Source organism: Entelurus aequoreus, linkage group LG09 (assembly GCF_033978785.1).
Source record: "Entelurus aequoreus isolate RoL-2023_Sb linkage group LG09, RoL_Eaeq_v1.1, whole genome shotgun sequence".
NCBI classification, from domain to species: Eukaryota; Metazoa; Chordata; class Actinopteri; order Syngnathiformes; family Syngnathidae; genus Entelurus; species Entelurus aequoreus.
Genome location: NC_084739.1, coordinates 65,237,492 through 65,256,254, shown reverse-complemented (window position 1 = coordinate 65,256,254; position 18,763 = coordinate 65,237,492). Strand labels below are relative to the sequence as shown.

Sequence of the window (18,763 nt, the reverse complement as noted above, 5' to 3'; positions counted from 1 at the left end):
TTATATTGTAAAATGGATGGATGGATGGATGGATGGATGGATGGACGGACGGACGTTTAAAACAAAACTGTTATTATTAATTAGTAAGTATACATTTTTTGAGCCTTTTTAGAGAAAATCAAATCATTGTAGTAAATTATTCAATGATGTCATGGTGACCACGCCCATAGCCACGCCCACCGCCACAGGTATCTTGGCAGTTTATGGGAAACACTGCAATATGTTGAAAAACATTCTTAAATAAAGTAAATGCTAGTGCCATTATCTTGACATAATGATATGCGCTCGGCATTACATTTCTTGAAACCAGCAAACTTATACTAAAAACTAATTTATTGTTCTTAATGGAAAGGCAACAAAGCAACCGCTTGTTACTCTCGGGGTCTCCTAGCCGCTCAGGCAAATCATATTGTATAAAAGTGCATTTTTCCATGGATAACATGACATCATCGCGCCAAGTGCGTGCTCTTTCAGTCAATTAGTGCACATATATACAGCCCGGCCCCCGGCCAAAAAATTTTTTATTGTAATTTTGAAGAATTTATCTGAATGTGTATGAACTATTTCTGTTCAAAATTGTTAGAAATGTTAAATGTTTAAATATTGTACTGTACTGTGCCAACTGTACTACTATATGAGAACGTGTTTTCTCTGGTTTCATTGAAAATAAAACAGCAAAGTCCATTTGGCCGTTATCCGTTTTAATTATGAGACACAATTGTGTCAAAGTCACAATTTTTATTTTCATGCTTGAAATAAGAAATTATTACATTGAAAAAGCAGTTTTATACTTGTGAGTGTTGATGACACAGCTTTGCAACAGTTGATATTCTAGTTTCAAGCATGTTTTACTCAATATAGGTCATCAAATCTCAGCTACAAACTGTAATATCTTACTGAGATCATTTACATTCATTTAAAGGTATTTACAGTCAAAATGATGATTAATGCTATAATTTATGATTAATCACATGAGTTAACAAATTTTTTTTTTACATATGTATTTGCACTTCATTTGTGTAGTGCATTAATAACCCAGTGCTTGTGTAGAATTAGCATTATTCAGTCTTGGGGGTAGACAACTCATTTGGGAGCCCTTTTATCACAGACAATTTTAGTATTGCATCATCAAATTAAATGATTTAAAAAAAAAACTTTTTATTTAATCATTTGACATTATTTCTAAACATGCTGTCTATTTTTAGGCACTTTTTTCCCCACAAACAGGCCATCGAAATCAAAGAATTTAGAAGGATTTTTTACAAAAATGTATCCGCCATAATTAGTACAAACGTGAAATTTAGGGTGAGCAATTCGAAAATGTAACTGTGCTTAAACTCTGATGTACTCTTACAGCGACAAATTGTCAGGTGAAAATATTTACTTACTAATAATTATTTTCAATTTTCTTGCTTCTCTGTTTTAATTAGTATTTTTTTTTTGCTTATATTTTTACTTAATTTTTTTTAAATATTGTAATATACAACACTGCTTAACAAAAACTGATCGTGAAATTTAGGTTGAGCAATTTGACATTTTTAATGTAACTATGCTCAAACTCTGATGTACTCTTAAAGGGGAACTGCACAGTTTTTTGGAATGTTACCTATCGTTCACAATCATTATGAAAGACAGGACGATGGATGGATTTTTTCCCAATGCATTCTAACTTGTAAATAAACGTAAACAAAAGTCAGTTTACAACGAAGCCAATGGGAGGTCCTCTATTCCGCTTTTAAAATCCAATAAATAACCATCCAAAAAGCACCTACAATACTCAGTGTACATTCAGTGACTTGGAAATGAACCAAGTATTAGTGATATTGTTATTATAAGTGCTAACGCAGACCAACTATTCATAGCGGCGACGTGATCACTAGCGTGTGTGTCTATGTTTATATCATCTAGTGGTCTACTGCTTCCTTGCTTCCTTGCTCCCTGTATTGTAGAGTAGATCATAAATCATGCAAATTCACCTGGAAAGTAGAGGGCTGAGTAGGTATTCCGACAAGTTGGGACACTTTGACAGCCATTTAGGACCTGGAAATGGCGAGATCGAAACAAAAAAGACACTTTGACATTCTTCATCGAAATGGAAATATTTGTACATCGTAGCAGTCGGCATCCTAATGACAGCAGACATTGTACAGTAAGTGAGGATTTATTATATCTGTTTGCTCTCATAAAGTCTGCAGTGAATTATATTAAGTAAAAACAGCAAACCTTGTGATGCATTTTTTTAATTAATGTGCTGCGTATGCCTAAAATTATCAAAATACGTTAATATTAAATGTTGTTATAAATGTTACTACATTACATATATACTTACATCATGTATATATTAAATGTTATTACAAATGTTACTACATGACATATATACTTACATCATGTATATATTACATGTTATTATAAATGTTACTACAGTACATATATACTTACATCATGTATAAATTACATGTTATTATAAATGTTACTACATGACATATATACTTACATCATGTATATAAAACCTTAATGGAGGATGTTTTTTTAAGTGCTTTATAGGCGGAATTGTGCAGCTCTCATTAGCTCCGTTGTAAGCAGACTTTTGATCGCATTTATTTAATATTAGAATGCAAAAATAAATCCATCCGTCGTCATGTCTCTCATAATGATTGTGATATGCAAAATTTAAAAAAAAAAAGTGCAGTTCCCCTTTAACAGCAACAGTGAAAATATTTACTCACTAATATTTAATTATAATATTTAATTATTTTAAATGTTCTTCTTTTTTTAGCACAGCACATCTTCCATGTTTTGCTTGTAAAAATATACATTTATTATGATTCGTAATTTTTTTTAAATTACATGTTTACTGTATTGTTTTATAATTATTATATAAAGTACTGCTTAACCCAGACCTCGGCAAATTAAGGCCCGGGGGCCGCATGCATTCCCAAATAATTTTTTTAGATCTTTAAGATGGAAAGTGTAGCTGCCATTATGATGTGCAGTGATGTTTTCTAACGACCGTAAGTCTTGAACTATATACAAAGTATTTCAATGGTTGGAATCTGCACTTTTGCATGATATACTAGTTATTATCGTAATCTAATTAGTTATTATGGTCATCTAATTAGTACTATGGTCATCTAATTAGTTACTATAGTAATTTAAGTCACAGCAGTTTAGACGAGGCACCAAGCAGTGTGGGTAGGGTGCGTTTCCACAGAGTGTCAGCCTGAAATGCGGGTGTCAAGGACAGACACGGAAGGAATTTTTACAAGATAGTTCTAAAGCTTAGTGATGTATCAGATAGTAGGTGGGGTTTTTTATACCCTTCACGTTCATATTTCGCTGTGTTTGTTGCATTTTTGTTGCGTTTAGCTTGATTGTAAAATATGTCGATAGAGAGTTGGGTTGACGTTCATATTTTGTCAATATTCAGTGTTTTATCAGTCATAGTTAATATTATAAATACCACATTCTTTATTTTCATGTACATTCTGGGTGTTTCATTCAGTAAAAAAATTTAAAATTCCATTTTGTTTTTTAAGGCGGTCTGTCATAACGTTTTTAGCACTCAATCAGACATTATTGTGAGGTTTTGTATTAGTGGATGCACCGCATTCTTCTCTGATCAAACTTAGGCAGAAGACCGACACGTTTGCATCAAAGCTGCAGCAACGCGAGAAGGGCGGCCATCTTGTAGAAAAGCGCTATACAAATATAACCCATTTACCATTTATCATTTACCATTTCTCTTCGCCAATCAACTTTCCTTCCTGAATCTTCTTTTGAAGGATATTCGTTGAGGAACATTTTTGGCAGAATAAGAACACTTTAGAAGAAAATAAACACAATGGAGAGTGTGTGCCTAAGTTAAGCTTCAGTTTCAATTCTTAAAGGAGAACTGCACCTTTTTGGGAATTTTCTCTATCATTCACAATCCTTATGTAAGGCACATATGTTTTTCTTTTTTTAAGCATTCTGGAGGGGGTCCAGACTGAGGCCAAGGGAAAAAAAACTCATAGCCATAGCACACATCAGTGTTTCCCACACATTAATTTATATAAAAATAATTTTATTTTATTTTTTTTAATTTTTGTCCAGCTTCGCAGGTAAATCATATAGTTGATGTAGATGCCCATATAGGCTGTTCAGATTTACTTTACAAAAGAGAAGTGTAGGATACTTCTCTTGTTGCCTTATGTGTATTTGACCACTACTGTTTTCTGTTTATTTGTTACTGACTGTGGCAGGACACCTCTGCCTCTGTTTCACTTTATGTTGCTGGTAAATAATATGGTTGTAGTAGTAGGCTAAGGTTAAATTATTTAGTATGCACTAATTAAAGGGGCAGAGCTTTAAGAGACATTTTAGCTTTTATATTTTATAAAATATATTTTTTGTAAGAACCACAATTAATAAATATATTTCAGTGAATAACTTATTGTTCAAATCTGTATATAAATATAATAATAATAATAATACCTGGGATTTATATAGCGCTTTTCTAAATACCCAAAGTCGCTTTACACGTGTGTGGGGTGTGGGGGGGTTAAAACAACTTTATTATATATATATAAATATTATTTATTGTGGGGCGGTATAGCTCGGTTGGTAGAGTGGCCGTGCCAGCAACTTGAGGGTTCCAGGTTTGATCCCCGCTTCCGCCATCCTAGTCACTGCCGTTGTGTCCTTGGGCAAGACACTTTACCCACCTGCTCCCAGTGCCACCCACACTGGTTTAAATGTAACTTAGATATTGGGTTTCACTATGTAAAGTGCTTTGAGTCACTAGAGAAAAAGCGCTATATAAATATAATTCACTTCACTTCACTTCACTTTATTAGGAAAAGAAACTAAGAAAAGAAATATGTACATAAAGTGTTGTAATTATATTGTAAAATGGATGGATGGATGGATGGATGGACGTTTAAAACAAAACTGTTATTAATTAGTAAGTATACATTTTTTTAACCTTTTTAGAGAAAATCATATCATTGTAGTAAATTATGCAAATTACTCGATGATGTCATTGTGACCATGCCCATAGCCATATATTTTTTGTAAGAACCACAATTAATAAATATATTTCAGTGAATAACTTATTGTTCATATCTGTATATAAATATGTACATACAGTGTTGTAATTATATTGTAAAATGGATGTATGGATGGACGTTTAAAACAAAACTGTTATTATTAATTAGTAAGTATACATTTTTTGAGCCTTTTTAGAGAAAATCAAATCATTGTAGTAAATTATGCAAATTACTCGATTATGTCATGTGACCACGCCCATAGCCACGCCCCCACCACCACAGGTATCTTGGCAGTTTATGGGAAACACTGCGATAGGTCCAAATAGCGATTCATCTAAAAATCGATTATTTCCCCCACCTCTAGTAATAAGGATACAGTGTACTTATAAGAGGTGTACTTGTTAAGATTTTAAATGGAAAATATACTATTTATATTTGGGGCGGAAAGCACAAAATGTTTATATATAATGACTTATAAATTCATCCATCCATCCAAAAGGGACAAGCAGTAGAAAATGGATGGATGGATGTGTGGATGGACTTATAAATTATTGTAATTTTTCAAAACGAATTGTTGTTTGAGTTTTGTACGTAATGTGCTTTCAAATTATTGTTTAATGAAAAGTAAGAACAACAACAAAAAGGCTTTTTAGGTAAACTGACTGTAAAATCCACTTTTGGACTTGTGAAAAGATAATACTGTTTGTATAAAATCCTAGAGGAAGTTCTCCAGAGATTAGGCTCTTATTTTGTACGTGCTATGTGGCTAAAATGCAGCTAAACAATCAAATAAAGAAACGGTTCATTCTGTAGCTCCCACTCCCTCCCCTCTGTTGCAAGTTTGGTTGATTCTATGTAACTTGTCTATGTGCAGTGTTTCCCATAAACTGCCAATATACCTGTGGTGGTGGGGGCGTGGCTATGGGCGTGGTCACATGACATAATCGAGTAATTTGCATAATTTACTACAATGATTTGATTTTCTCTAAAAAGGCTCAAAAAATGTATACTTACTAATTAATAATAACAGTTTTGTTTTAAACGTCCATCCATACATCCATTTTACAATATAATTACAACACTGTATGTACATATTTATATACAGATATGAACAATAAGTTATTCACTGAAATATATTTATTAATTGTGGTTCTTACAAAAAATATATCTTATAAAATATATAAGCTAAAATGTCTCAAAGCTCTGCCCCTTTAATTAGTGCATACTAAATAATTTAACTTTAGCCTACTACTACAACCATATTATTTACCAGCAACATAAAGTGAAACAGAGGCAGAGGTGTCCTGCCACAGTCAGTAACAAATAAACAGAAAACAGTAGTGGTAGTAGATAGACACAGAGCTTCATCAAACATCTGATCCACTGAACAAAGAGCTCCAAAAATCTTGAACTTTAGACTGCCATCAGTTTTACTCCCTTCACTTAACCATGTGTTTCCTACTGCCTGCAGACTTTGCACCCTTTGTTATATACACATGTTGTGTTTCTAATATAAATACATTTAATAAAGTCAAATACAAATAAGGCAACAAGAGAAGTATCCTACACTTCTGTTTTGTAAAGTAAATCTGAACAGCCGATATGGGCATCTACATCAACTATATGATTTGCCTGAGAAGCTGGAGAGGACAAAAAAAAAACAAAAAAAAAAACATTTTTATTTTTATTTTTTTATTTGTGGCGGACGTAATTTTTTCGTGGCGGGCCGCCACAAATAAATGAATGTGTGGGAAACACTGTATCGGTCATAGATATTCTGGGTGTCTCATTCGGTAAAAAAATTTAAAATTCCATTTCGTTTTTTAAGGCGGTCTGTCATAACTCATTTTTTTCCTCTAAATTTGGCCCCCCCGGGTCAAATTAATTGCCCAGGCCTGGCTTAACCTATTCAATTCACGTGAGAACCTGTATTATTTTTAATTATTATTTTCTATAATTTCATAAGGGAGGCAATGCAGTGATTTAGTAATCCAGCACCACTTAACTTTTCATGCCATTACCTACTAAATTCACATGAGATCACCCTGTTTGTATTTAGAAAAAAACATTTGCATTTATATATATTTTTTTAAAAGGGAGGCATTACACGGTTTAAGAAGCCTTTCTGTTGTAATATATCACCACTTAACTTTTCCTAGCATTACCTACGACCGGTGAATTCACGTGAAAACACCTCGCCTGCTGCGTACTTTTCCCAGCGTGAAGGTCACGCCGGCGTGTGTGCGTCGGATCAGAAGGATGCAAGTCACACAAGGGAAGGTTAAAGCGCGTATGGGAGGGAGGGGGCGGGGCTTCAACCTGAAGTGCAGCCTAAGTAGGGGGGAAAAGACCAAAAAAAAAAAAAAAAGTGAGAGGAACACAAAAGCGAGAAGGAGACAAAGTGAGAGACGGCGCGAAAAGCAAAGGCCGAGCGAAGGAGGGTGAGAAAGCGAGGGATGGAGAGGGAAAAAGAGAGCGTGGCGTGGAGGGAGTATGATTGATAACGGTGCTGACAGAACCCCTCTGGCCATGCTCTCTGTGGCAGTTTGGGGAGACAGGGCCTCCCCGTGTGAGACCGAGCTGCCCCCTCGCCACTGTCCCGGCACACACTCCACATCTGGTGGGATCGCCCACGCTGGGTCAGAGGTCGCCGCACCACAGGAGGGCGAGGGGGGGGCTACATTTGGACTCAGGTATAATCAGCATTTTGGAAGTCTAAACACTCCTTTTCGCTCACCTGAGGAAAAAGTACAGCGCTTTTTTTTTGTGGTTTCTTTTTTTTTTTATTTGGAAGAAGGTGACACGCAGAAAAAATACCCACTGAGGCTAAAGCTGAGATTTATGTGTGTGGAGCTAGTGTGTGTGTGTGTGTGTGTGTGTGTGTGTGCGGAGACAACACTGATGAATTAGGGATAAATAATGAAGCAGCTCAGGGACTTGATTTGTGATAGTGAGAGGGCCCATCAACAGAGAACACTAATACTTTTGAATGCTATGCCGTTTGATGTTGATCAAGTTCAACTCGGCTGACAGGCCCGAGAAGACAGTGGGGAGCGCTGGGACCCCAACACACACAACCTACTCAGACAGGTGAAAGAGGAGCGGGACAATACCACTCAGACACACACACACAACCACCCACACACTCCCATCGCCACAGTTATTTAAGTTGAAGAAAGAAGAGAGTCTAATATCGGTATACTCAAAGGTATTCCGTTCAACTTTACCGACTTGGAGGAACACACACTGACTGTGTGTCCGCACAATTTGACTCAGAGGACATTTAAGACGGGCTTTTTTTGGGGGGGATGGAAGTCGTATTGAAAGTGTCAGGTGTAGATCAGATAATAAAAACGACAAAACGTTTGGCAAATTGAGCTCTTGCTTATATTACTTTTCAGAATCAGAATCAGAAGTGCTTTATTAATCACCCGGGGGGGGGTTAATAAAGACAAACATTACAGGGAGACAGAAAAAGGATCGCTGACGGGTCTGCCAACTTCCGGCGCGCCTTACCAAAAAAAAAAAGGTGAGAAAGAGGTAAACGTTGGGGAGGGGGTTGGGGGAGAGTAAAAAAACATCGGAGTATAAGTCACACCGGCCAAAAATGCATAATAAAGAAGGAAAAAAAAAAAACACTACCGTTCAAAAGTTTGGGGTCACCCAAACAATTTTGTGGAATAGCCTGCATTTCTAAGAACAAGAATAGACTGTCGAGTTTCAGATGAAAGTTCTCTTTTTCTGGCCATTTTGAGCGTTTAATTGACCCCACAAATGTGATGCTCCAGAAACTCAATCTGCTCAAAGGAAGGTCAGTTTTGTAGCTTCTGTAACAAGCTAAACTGTTTTCAGATGTGTGAACATGATTGCACAAGGGTTTTCTAATCATCAATTAGCCTTCTGAGCCAATGAGCAAACACATTGTACCATTAGAACACTGGAGTGATAGTTGCTGGAAATGGGCCTCTATACACCTATGTAGATATTGCACCAAAAACCAGACATTTGCAGCTAGAATAGTCATTTACCACATTAGCAATGTGTAGAGTGTATTTCTTTAAAGTAAAGACTAGTTTAAAGTTATCTTCATTGAAAAGTACAGTGCTTTTCCTTCAAAAATAAGGACATTTCAATGTGACCCCAAACTTTTAAACTGTAGTGTATAAATCGCACTGGAGTATAAGTCGCATTTTTTGGGGAAATGTATTTGATAAAAGCCAACACCAAGAATAGACATTTCAAAGGCAATTTAAAATAAATAAAGAATAGTGAACAACAGGCTGAATAAGTGTACGTTATATGAGGCATAAATAACCAACTGGTATGTTAACGTAACATATTATGGTAAGAGTCATTCAAATAACTATAACATATAGAACATGCTATACGTTTACCAAACAATCTGTCACTCCTAATCGCTAAATCCCATGAAATCTTATACGTCTAGTCTCTTACGTGAATGAGATCAATAATGTTATTTGATATTTTACGCTAATGTGTTAATTTCACACATAAGTCGCTCCTGAGTATAAGTCGCACCTCCGGCCAAACTATGAAAAAAACTGCGACTTATAGTCCGAAAAATACGGTAATTCAAAGGCTGGACTACAGGGAGGGGGTCCAGACTGAGGCCAAGGGGAAAAAAACTCATAGCCATAGCACACATAAACAAGTTACCATATTTTTCATTACTCATTTTCATTAATTACTAGTTTCTATGTAACTGTTTTTATATTGTTTTACTTTCTTTTTTATTCAAGAAAATGTTTTTAATTTATTTATCTTATTTTATTTTATTATTTTTTTTAAAAAGGACCTTATCTTCACCATACCTGGTTGTCTAAATTAGGCATAATGATAAATAAATGATAAATGGGTTATACTTGTATAGCGCTTTTCTACCTTCAAGGTACTCATAGCGCTTTGACAGTATTTCCACAGTCACCCACACATTCACACACTGATGGCGGGAGCTGCCATGCAAGGCGCTAACCAGCAGCCATCAGGAGCAAGGGTGAAGTGTCTTGCCCAAGGACACAACGGACATGACTAGGATGGTAGAAGGTGGGGATAATAATGTGTTAATTCCACGACTGTATATATCGGTATCGGTTGATTTCGGTATCGGTAATTAAAGAGTTGGACAATATCTGAATATCGGATATCGGCAAAAAGCTATTATCGGACATCCCTAGTTTTACCTTTTAAAATCGTTTTTAATCATATTTATTTTTATATTGTTTTTATAATGGTTTTATATTTATTATTTTTTTGTTTTTATTCAGTCATTGGTGGAGCAAAGGATAATATTTGGATATTGTTTTTAATATTGTTGTGCAGCACGTTGGAAACATTTCTGTTGTTCGAATGTGCTATACAAATAAAGTGGATTGGAATGGATTGATTAATAAATACTAATCATTTTTAAAAATAAAAATACTATATAAATATAACAATGTTATTTATAAAAAATAACAGTTTAAATTTCAACAAACAAACAAAAAACAATGCAATATTTTTCACATTTTATTATTAGGAAGTTTTATTTAAAATGTATTTTAATTCAAAGGTTTTTACTAATCATGAATAAATAATTACCGTATTTTTCGGACTATAAGTCGCAGTTTTTTTCAAAGTTTGGCCGGGGGTGCGACTTATACTCAGGAGTGACTTATGTGTGAAATTATTAACACATTAACGTAAAATATCAAATGATATTATTTAGCTCATTCTCGTAAGAGACTAGACGTATAAGATTTCATGGGATTTAGCGATTAGGAGTGACAGATTGTTTGGTAAACGTATAGCATGTTCTATATGTTATAGTTATTTGAATGACTCTTACCATAATATGTTACGTTAACATACCAGGCACGTTCTCAGTTGGTTATTTATGCCTCATATAACATACACTTATTCAGCCTGTTGTTCACTATTCTTTATTTATTTTAAATTGCCTTTCAAATGTCTATTCTTGGTGTTGGCTTTTATCAAATACATTTCCCCCAAAAATGTGACTTATACTCCAGTGCGACTTACATGTTTTTTTCCTTCTTTATTATGCATTTTCAGCCGATGCGACTCATACTCCGGAACGACTTATACTGTGAAAAATACGGTAATTGTATATTTTATCTTTTATCTTTTAATTTGATTAGAAAAAAAACAACTATGATTTCTATTTTGTTGCTTTAATTAATCGTTTTAAGAGTGTAACTAATAAAAATTGGTAAATTCCGGATCGCATGGCGTGCCCAGAACTTTGCAGATGCAGGCAGTTTCTGCACACCTGCTGTAACAAAGCACACATGAGGGTATTTACAGTATGAATATAAAAACTTACCTTTTATAAAAAAAATTAAACTTGAAAGTCCAATTCCAATGTTGATGATGTGCATTTATTAGAACATATAATTAAGGTTACGGCAAGGAGAACAATGCCCGCCTTTTTTAATCTATTTTTTGCTAAAATAGGCACTGAGGCTATAGTGTGATTTACCTTGTTACTCGATTAATCGAACAAACCGATCAATAAAATACTCAATTACTGAAATAATCGATTACTGCAACCTTAATCCGTCTCGTTTTAAGACCCACTTTTATTCTTTGGCTTTTAACACTACGTGAGTTGTGTGGTCCTCTATGTTTTTAAAATGTTGATTTCTATATACTGTTTTAATTGGTTTTACCCTTTAAAATCGTTTTTAATCATATTTATTTTTATAATGGTTTTATATTTATTTATTTTTTGTTTTTATTCAGTCATTGGTGGAGCGAAGGATAATATTTGAATATTGTTTTTAATATTGTTGTGCAGCACTTTGGAAACACTTCTGTTGTTTAAATGTGCTTTACAAATAAAGTGGATTGGAATGGATTGATTAATAAATACTAATCATTTTTTTTAAACAAAAATACTGTAGAAATATAACAATGTTATTTATAAAAAATAAAGGTTTAAATTTCAACAAACAAACAAAAAACAATGCAATATTTTCCACATTTTATTATTAGGAAGTTTTATGTAAAATGTATTTTAATTCAAAGATTTTTACTAATCATGAATAAACAATTACCGTATTTTTTGGACTATAAGTCGCAGTTTTTTTCATAGTTTAGCCGGGGGTGCGATTTATACTCAGGAGCGACTTATGTGTGAAATGGTTAACACATTACCGTAAAATATCAAATAATATTATTTAGCTCATTCCCGTAAGAGACTAGACGTATAAGATTTCATGGGATTTAGCGATTAGGAGTGACAGATTGTTTGGTAAACGTATAGCATGTTCTATATGTTATAGTTATTTGAATGACTCTTACCATAATATGTTACGTTAACATACCATATATCTATGCCTCATATAACATACACTTATTCAGCCTGTTGTTCACTATTCTTTATTTATTTTAAATTGCCTTTCAAATGTCTATTCTTGGTGTTGGCTTTTATCAAATACATTTCCCCCAAAAATGTGACTTATACTCCAGTGCGACTTATATATGTTTTTTTCCTTCTTTATTATGCATTTTTCGGCCGGTGCGACTTATACTCCGAAAAATACGGTATTAGGAAGTTTTATTTAAAATGTATTTTAATTCAAATGTTTTTACTAATCATGAATAAATAATTGTTTATTTGTTTCTTTCATTGTGCAATATTAAAATGATTGTTATCATTAAATCGCATGGTTGGACTGCAAACAGTGTGGTGTTTTGTGGCCATTCCTACTGGAATCTGACTTACTGGTCCTAAAAAGCCTCCCCATCAAAATCCTCTTGATGTTCTAGCAAAACATTGAGTTTTTGAAGCGAGAGTTGGTGTTGTTATCACAGCGTGTCGGCCATGTTTGCAGAGTGTTTGGGCATTAATGGGCATTTTCAAAACAGTCCAGTCGCCTCGCCGGATCTCGCCCGTCCAATTTGCGTCCGGGATGTTGATGACACGTCGCTGTTGCCGCCTGGCTCGGGGCGCGGGTCATTTTGAAAGTGTCACCATTTAACCGTGAGCGAGGGCGTCCGAGGGCGGGACGCTTATGGGTGTCTCGGTCTCCTTACCTCCAGCGTTAGCCCGTGTGGGCAGAGTCGGGGTGTGTGGAGAGCGTGGCCTCATTATGAAGGAGATAAAGACCGTTAAGGCTGTTTGGTCTTGGGCCGGCTCCAGCCCCTATGGTGAAACGCACCTGCTCCCCTCTTTAAAAAGCCCTGCTCCAGTTTAGCTCTTGGCCACGGACGAGTAATGACCTATCCAGGGGGCCGTAACGCCCGCTTCGTTTAGCCTGTCGTTAAGACCCAGAGTCAGCAGCATACTGCGGCACGGTGGCGTGCCAAAACTCAGCACAGGGCGTCCTTGCCAAAGATCCCACATCAAGCCTACGCCGCTAGAATATGGATAACTCCACTCGCTAAAGCGCTAATGAAACGGAGGGATACGTTTGGCAGCTTCCGCTCTCCACTTGAAGGATTTCTTTTTCCCGACACATTGTCGGTTGGCTTTTGACGCTTTGATAGCGTCGGCTGGATCAAAAAAATAAAAAAATAGGGCCCCCCCCCTTGTACGGCAGCCAATGAAGTCGCCGCTTAGTAATTAGAGAACATAAAGTTGCAGCTTGACACTGCTTGGGCTGCCATTGTTGTCCCGTCTTTGTTGTCAGGGAGGACACTGCGCACGTGCGGGCGCTCGCACACGTATAAAGATTTCCCCGTTATGTTTTCATCAAAGCCCGTCTTTGGCACTACAGAGCAGCGTGGGTATGGTAATGTGTTGTGCTGCCTGGAAAGCTGTCAAAAAGCTCCCACCTTGGATGAGAGAGCGCCGTAATTCAACTGGGCTCCTGTCTTCTGTGTGTTCAGGTCTCCTCATTATGCCGCTTTGCAGGGTAATGGCGTCTTGCGCCGTTTTATCTGTCAGCTCGCAGCAAACTATAGTTTTTCCTCGCCACCCCCCACCCCCCCTCTATATTAGACGCCGGCATCAAACGCATCCGTCTTGACACGGGAAGAGGGGGGAAATTGTTTAAAAAAAAAATAAAAAAAATAAAAAACGGAAACACTCCCGGTAGGCGAAAATGGAATCTCTTTACGTCTGGGGTGATGTGTGTATTGAGAATAGATTTGCTGCTTCGCCGTGGATGTGTTTGTTCTCGAGTAAACAGCGAGCCTTGTTTGGGTGTAGCTGTCAGGTAGGCCCCCCCGTCCCCCCCTGTGAAAACGGGTTTGTTCGCAAAGCGGGAGTTACGAGGGGAACACGGCGGCACAAATTCACGCTCGCCGTCTGATCAATGGGGATTTAAGTCGGCGGTGACAACGCCGCGCGGCGCGTGTCAGGAGACGCGGAGGCCGCGTGACGCCGGGGCCTGAATATCGCTCAAGTCGACTCTTTTTTTTTTTTTTTTTTTTTACCTGAACTTTTCCAGAACTTCTCAAAACTGTCTGGCGCCCCCCTTCTCGCACTCACCTCCGTTCGGCCACCGGGGGCTTTCGCCTCCCCTGACAGATTTGTGAACGCGTGCTTGTTTATTGCAAATATGTCGCGGCGAGGTTTGTGGGCGTGGATGAAGACGCGAGGAGAGCAAATTAAAACTCACCGCAGGAAACGAGCGCCCTTGGCTCTCCTCCTCCCAAGCAGCTGCACACACCCCGGCCGTCATCTGCCATTTTGACACATCCACAGGGCGTAGCAGGGAGGGGGGGGTTGGCGGGTGGGCGAGAGTGCCAACGCGACACCCACGGCTGCGAGCGTCGCCGGGCCGCAGCCCCCAGCCAAACAGGTGTGTGACATCATGCCGCTGGTTCCTCTTCGGGGGCCCGGGGAGCAGGCGCGGGGACCCTGGCAGGGATGGCGGTGACGAGGGGGGGCTGGAGGAAACAAAGGGAGGTTAGGTGTGTACCTGACAAGCTCATTGATAACGTTTCAGCCCTGTAGTGGATGGCAAATTGCCTCTAATGTCTCCCGGAGATCACGGGCCAAAGTCAGGTGCTGGGCGCTAAATGGCCTCATTAGTTATGATTCTTTTCTTTTTTCTTTTGGACTTTGCAAGGAGTTTGTGACACATGAGCACATGAACACACACACACCATGTCGGAGATAAACGTCGCATGTCAGCATAACTCAGAGTTATGGATGAGCCCAAATGTTCAGCGCTTTTCTTTGCTACTGCAGCAAATAAACAATTTTAGCCTCCATTAGTACGCAAACGATTTTCATGTTTTTATACACATTACTAAAATTATTCAAACACACTTTGTATGGAACTCGGTGCGCAAAACTCCAGTTTTTAACAGTAATTAATTACATGGTGATACCGCACACTTCTGAGTAATGAACCTTGACTTCTTCATCCTGGACAATATTCATGACAAATGTGTGCTTTGTTTTAAAAATGTGCTATTTGGATTTACACTGTATCAAAAAAATTTTTACCTTTGCAACCTCATTATACTATTGGCTAAGTTTTATATTCATAAATGTAAGTTTCTCAATACCCCACCTGTTTTTTTGCACCTTTAAAAAAGAATTAGAACTCTACGTTAAAACACTCTCTACCTCTAACAACCAAAAAGCTGTGAAAACGACGATGCTGTGTTCCAAATAAAATTGATTATTAAAATAGTTGCCGATTAATTCAGTCATCGATTCATTGGATCTTTTTTTTTTTATAATTTTTTTTTTTTTTTTTAATAAACCTTTATTTATAAACTGCAACATTTACAAACAGCTAAGAAACAATAATCCAAATAATGTTTTTTTCCAATAAAATACTGGATAGGATAGAAATGTAGTTCGTCTCTTTTATCCGATTATTAATCAAAGTAATAATCGACAGATTAATCGATTATCAAATTAATCGTTAGTTGCAGCGCTAATATATATATACATATGTATATATATATATATATATATATATATATATATATATATATATATATATATATATATATATATATATATATATATATATATATATATATATATATATATATATTGTGGCGGTATAGCTCGGTTGGTAGAGTGGCCGTGCCATCAACCTGAGGGTTGCAGGTTCGATCCCCGCTTCCGCCATCCTAGTCACTGCCGTTGTGTCCTTGGGCAAGACACTTTACCCACCTGCTCTCAGTGCCACCCACACTGGTTTAAATGTAACTTAGATATTGGGGTTTCACTATGTAAAGCGCTTTGAGTCACTAGAGAAAAGCGCTATATAAATATAATTCACTTCATATATATATATATATATATATATATATATATATATATATATATATATTGCATTCTATTTTAGCTACTTTATTGAGTTTACAACCCCCTGGCGCAGTTTTGTACTGTTTTTGTTATGATTTCTTGATTGTTTGTAAATGTTGCAGTTTATAAATAAAGGTTTATGAAATAAAATTAAAAAATTAAAATAAAAAAAGAACCTTGACTTCCTGGTCCTTCTTCTTCTTCTTCTTCTGGTACCTGCGCCGCCCCCCAAGGGACCAAAACCATAGACATGTTATAAGTAGACGCAGCATTGGCTGCTGTGACGCGAGAAATTGGGCCGCCATCTTGAAGTGGTGATGAGGAGCCGGCGAGCAGCCTAAACTGACAGTTGACAGGTAGAAAACAAAGATGCCGGGCTGGTGTTCAGCGTTTTCCTGCTCAAATGAGCGGACTGTTGAAAATAGGAATCGGGGGATTACTTTTCACAAGTAAGATTTAACATTAACGTACTATTGGTTTTATTTTGTGAAAAGAATATTACCACAGAGTTGAGAAGGAGCAAAAATCTTCAATAGTACTGAAATCGTAGCCGCTAGCAAACAAGAGTATGACCATAATAGAATTGCTTGTCAATTAAATTAATTACATTTAAAAAATGTCTTACTTGAATAACATAAAGTTGAAATAAATGATGAAGATAAAGATTGTAAAAGCCCACAGGGGTAAAAGTTAGGACCACAGTAATATGTTAGCTAACTAGACAATCAGATGGACAGTGGCTATACAGTATTATACAAGTCTAAATTTAGTCTAGCTTTTCCAACCCAATTTTGTGTAGCCCACCTTCGTGAAATGTGTTGTACTTTTATCCAAAGCGACATACATAAAAAATACATATAAAACAATCACTGTAAACATGATCATTTAAGGGAAGAATGTAATACAATTAGGGCTGCAACAACTAATCGATTAAATCGATTATAAAAATAGTTGGCGATTCATTTAGTCATCGATTCGTTGGATCTATGCTATGCGCATGCGCAGAGGCAATTTATTTATTTTAAAATTGTTTTTTTTAATAAACCTTTTTTTATAAACTGCAACATGTACAAACAGCTGAGAAACAATAATCAAAATAAGTATGGTGCCAGTATGCTGTTTTTTTCCCAATAAAATACTGGAAAGGATAGAATTGTAGTTTGTCTCTTTTATCTGATTATTAATCGAAGTAATAATCGACAGATTAATCGATTATCAAATTAATCGTTAGTTGCATAGTTGCAGCCATAAATACAACATATCAATACAAAGTGTCAACACAGAATAAACTCTCTGCTGCCGCAGCAACAGAGATACAGCCTATAGGTCCCTAAGATATATAGATATCTAATGTATTCATACATTGTTTATGTAGGATATACGCATGTATATATAACCTAATCATATTGTTTCTTCAATTTAAAAATAGCTGACCGTTTTTTTCCCCCTTCTCTGGAATTATATTAGCAGTTTTGATCTGGGACATCTGGTCACTTATAGCATATAAGAATATTCTATTACTGTTAAGCAAACTATGAATAATAAAACATGTGTCCTTTATCATAGCTACACGTATGACAAAAAAAAGCAGGTGAAAATCAGTGGTATTCAGTGAGGTAAGATGAATGAAATGCGCTGACAGTTCATTGCTCCTGCCAAATGAATTGCACTGAGTGGAGCGGATCACCACTCCAAGATGGCGGCCCCGCGTCTCGTCAGCGCCAGTAGGCAGTAGCGCTCCATGCTGCGTACCCTTAGAAGATGTCTATGGTGCCGCCCCCCAGGGGACCAAAACGACAGGACACTGACACCCAGCGGCCGTAACCGGGAGTGCATCTACAGCTTGCATCTTCCAGGGGGTCAAAGAACCAATTTGGACGTTCTCATTTTTAAGTTCTGGTTATTACATTTTTTATTGTTATTATTCGTAAAGTTAGACCAGCAGTAGTTATTTAGTTTGACGGTGAAGCAGCAAAGTGTGTTTATCAGAAAGCGCTTTTTTTTTTTTGCTACTGCAGCAAGTAACAGCTTTGCTCGCATTTTAGCCTTCATTAACACGCAAACGATTTTCATGTTTTTATTCACATTACCAAAAAGATTCAAAAAGACTTTCTATGGAACTCGGTGCGCAAAAGTGGCACAAAAGTCAAGTTTATAACACTAATTAATTACCTGGTGACGAAGCACAATTCTGAGCAACAAACCTTGACTTCCTGGTTCTTCTTCTTCGTCGTCGTCTTGTACCTGCGTCGTCCCCCAAGGGACCAAAACGACAGGACACTGACACTCAGCGGCCGTAACCGGGAGTGCATCTACAGCTTGCTTCTCCCAGGGGGGTCAAATAATATGGAAGTAGAATTGTCTCACATCAACTTATATATATCAATATGATATTAATACATATGCATATATTAATGAATATACAAATACAAATGTGATATACAAATAAATTAATAATTTGTATAAATAAACACGTATTTGTAAATATATTTTT

General features: G+C 36.7%; 1 long non-coding RNA gene across 2 annotated transcripts in view; it reads right to left on the bottom strand.

Moving 5' to 3' along the window:
* Positions 1–18,487, bottom strand: part of LOC133657629 (uncharacterized) — a 256,487-nt gene extending 238,000 nt beyond the window's left edge. For both annotated transcript variants that reach the window (XR_009827305.1, XR_009827304.1), the window contains exons 1-3: positions 18,442–18,487; positions 14,615–14,885; positions 1,977–2,040 (exon numbers count right to left, since the gene is read on the bottom strand). This is a non-coding gene — a long non-coding RNA (uncharacterized LOC133657629). The remainder of the gene's footprint in view (positions 1–1,976; positions 2,041–14,614; positions 14,886–18,441) is intronic.
* Positions 18,488–18,763: the final 276 nt, after the last annotated feature.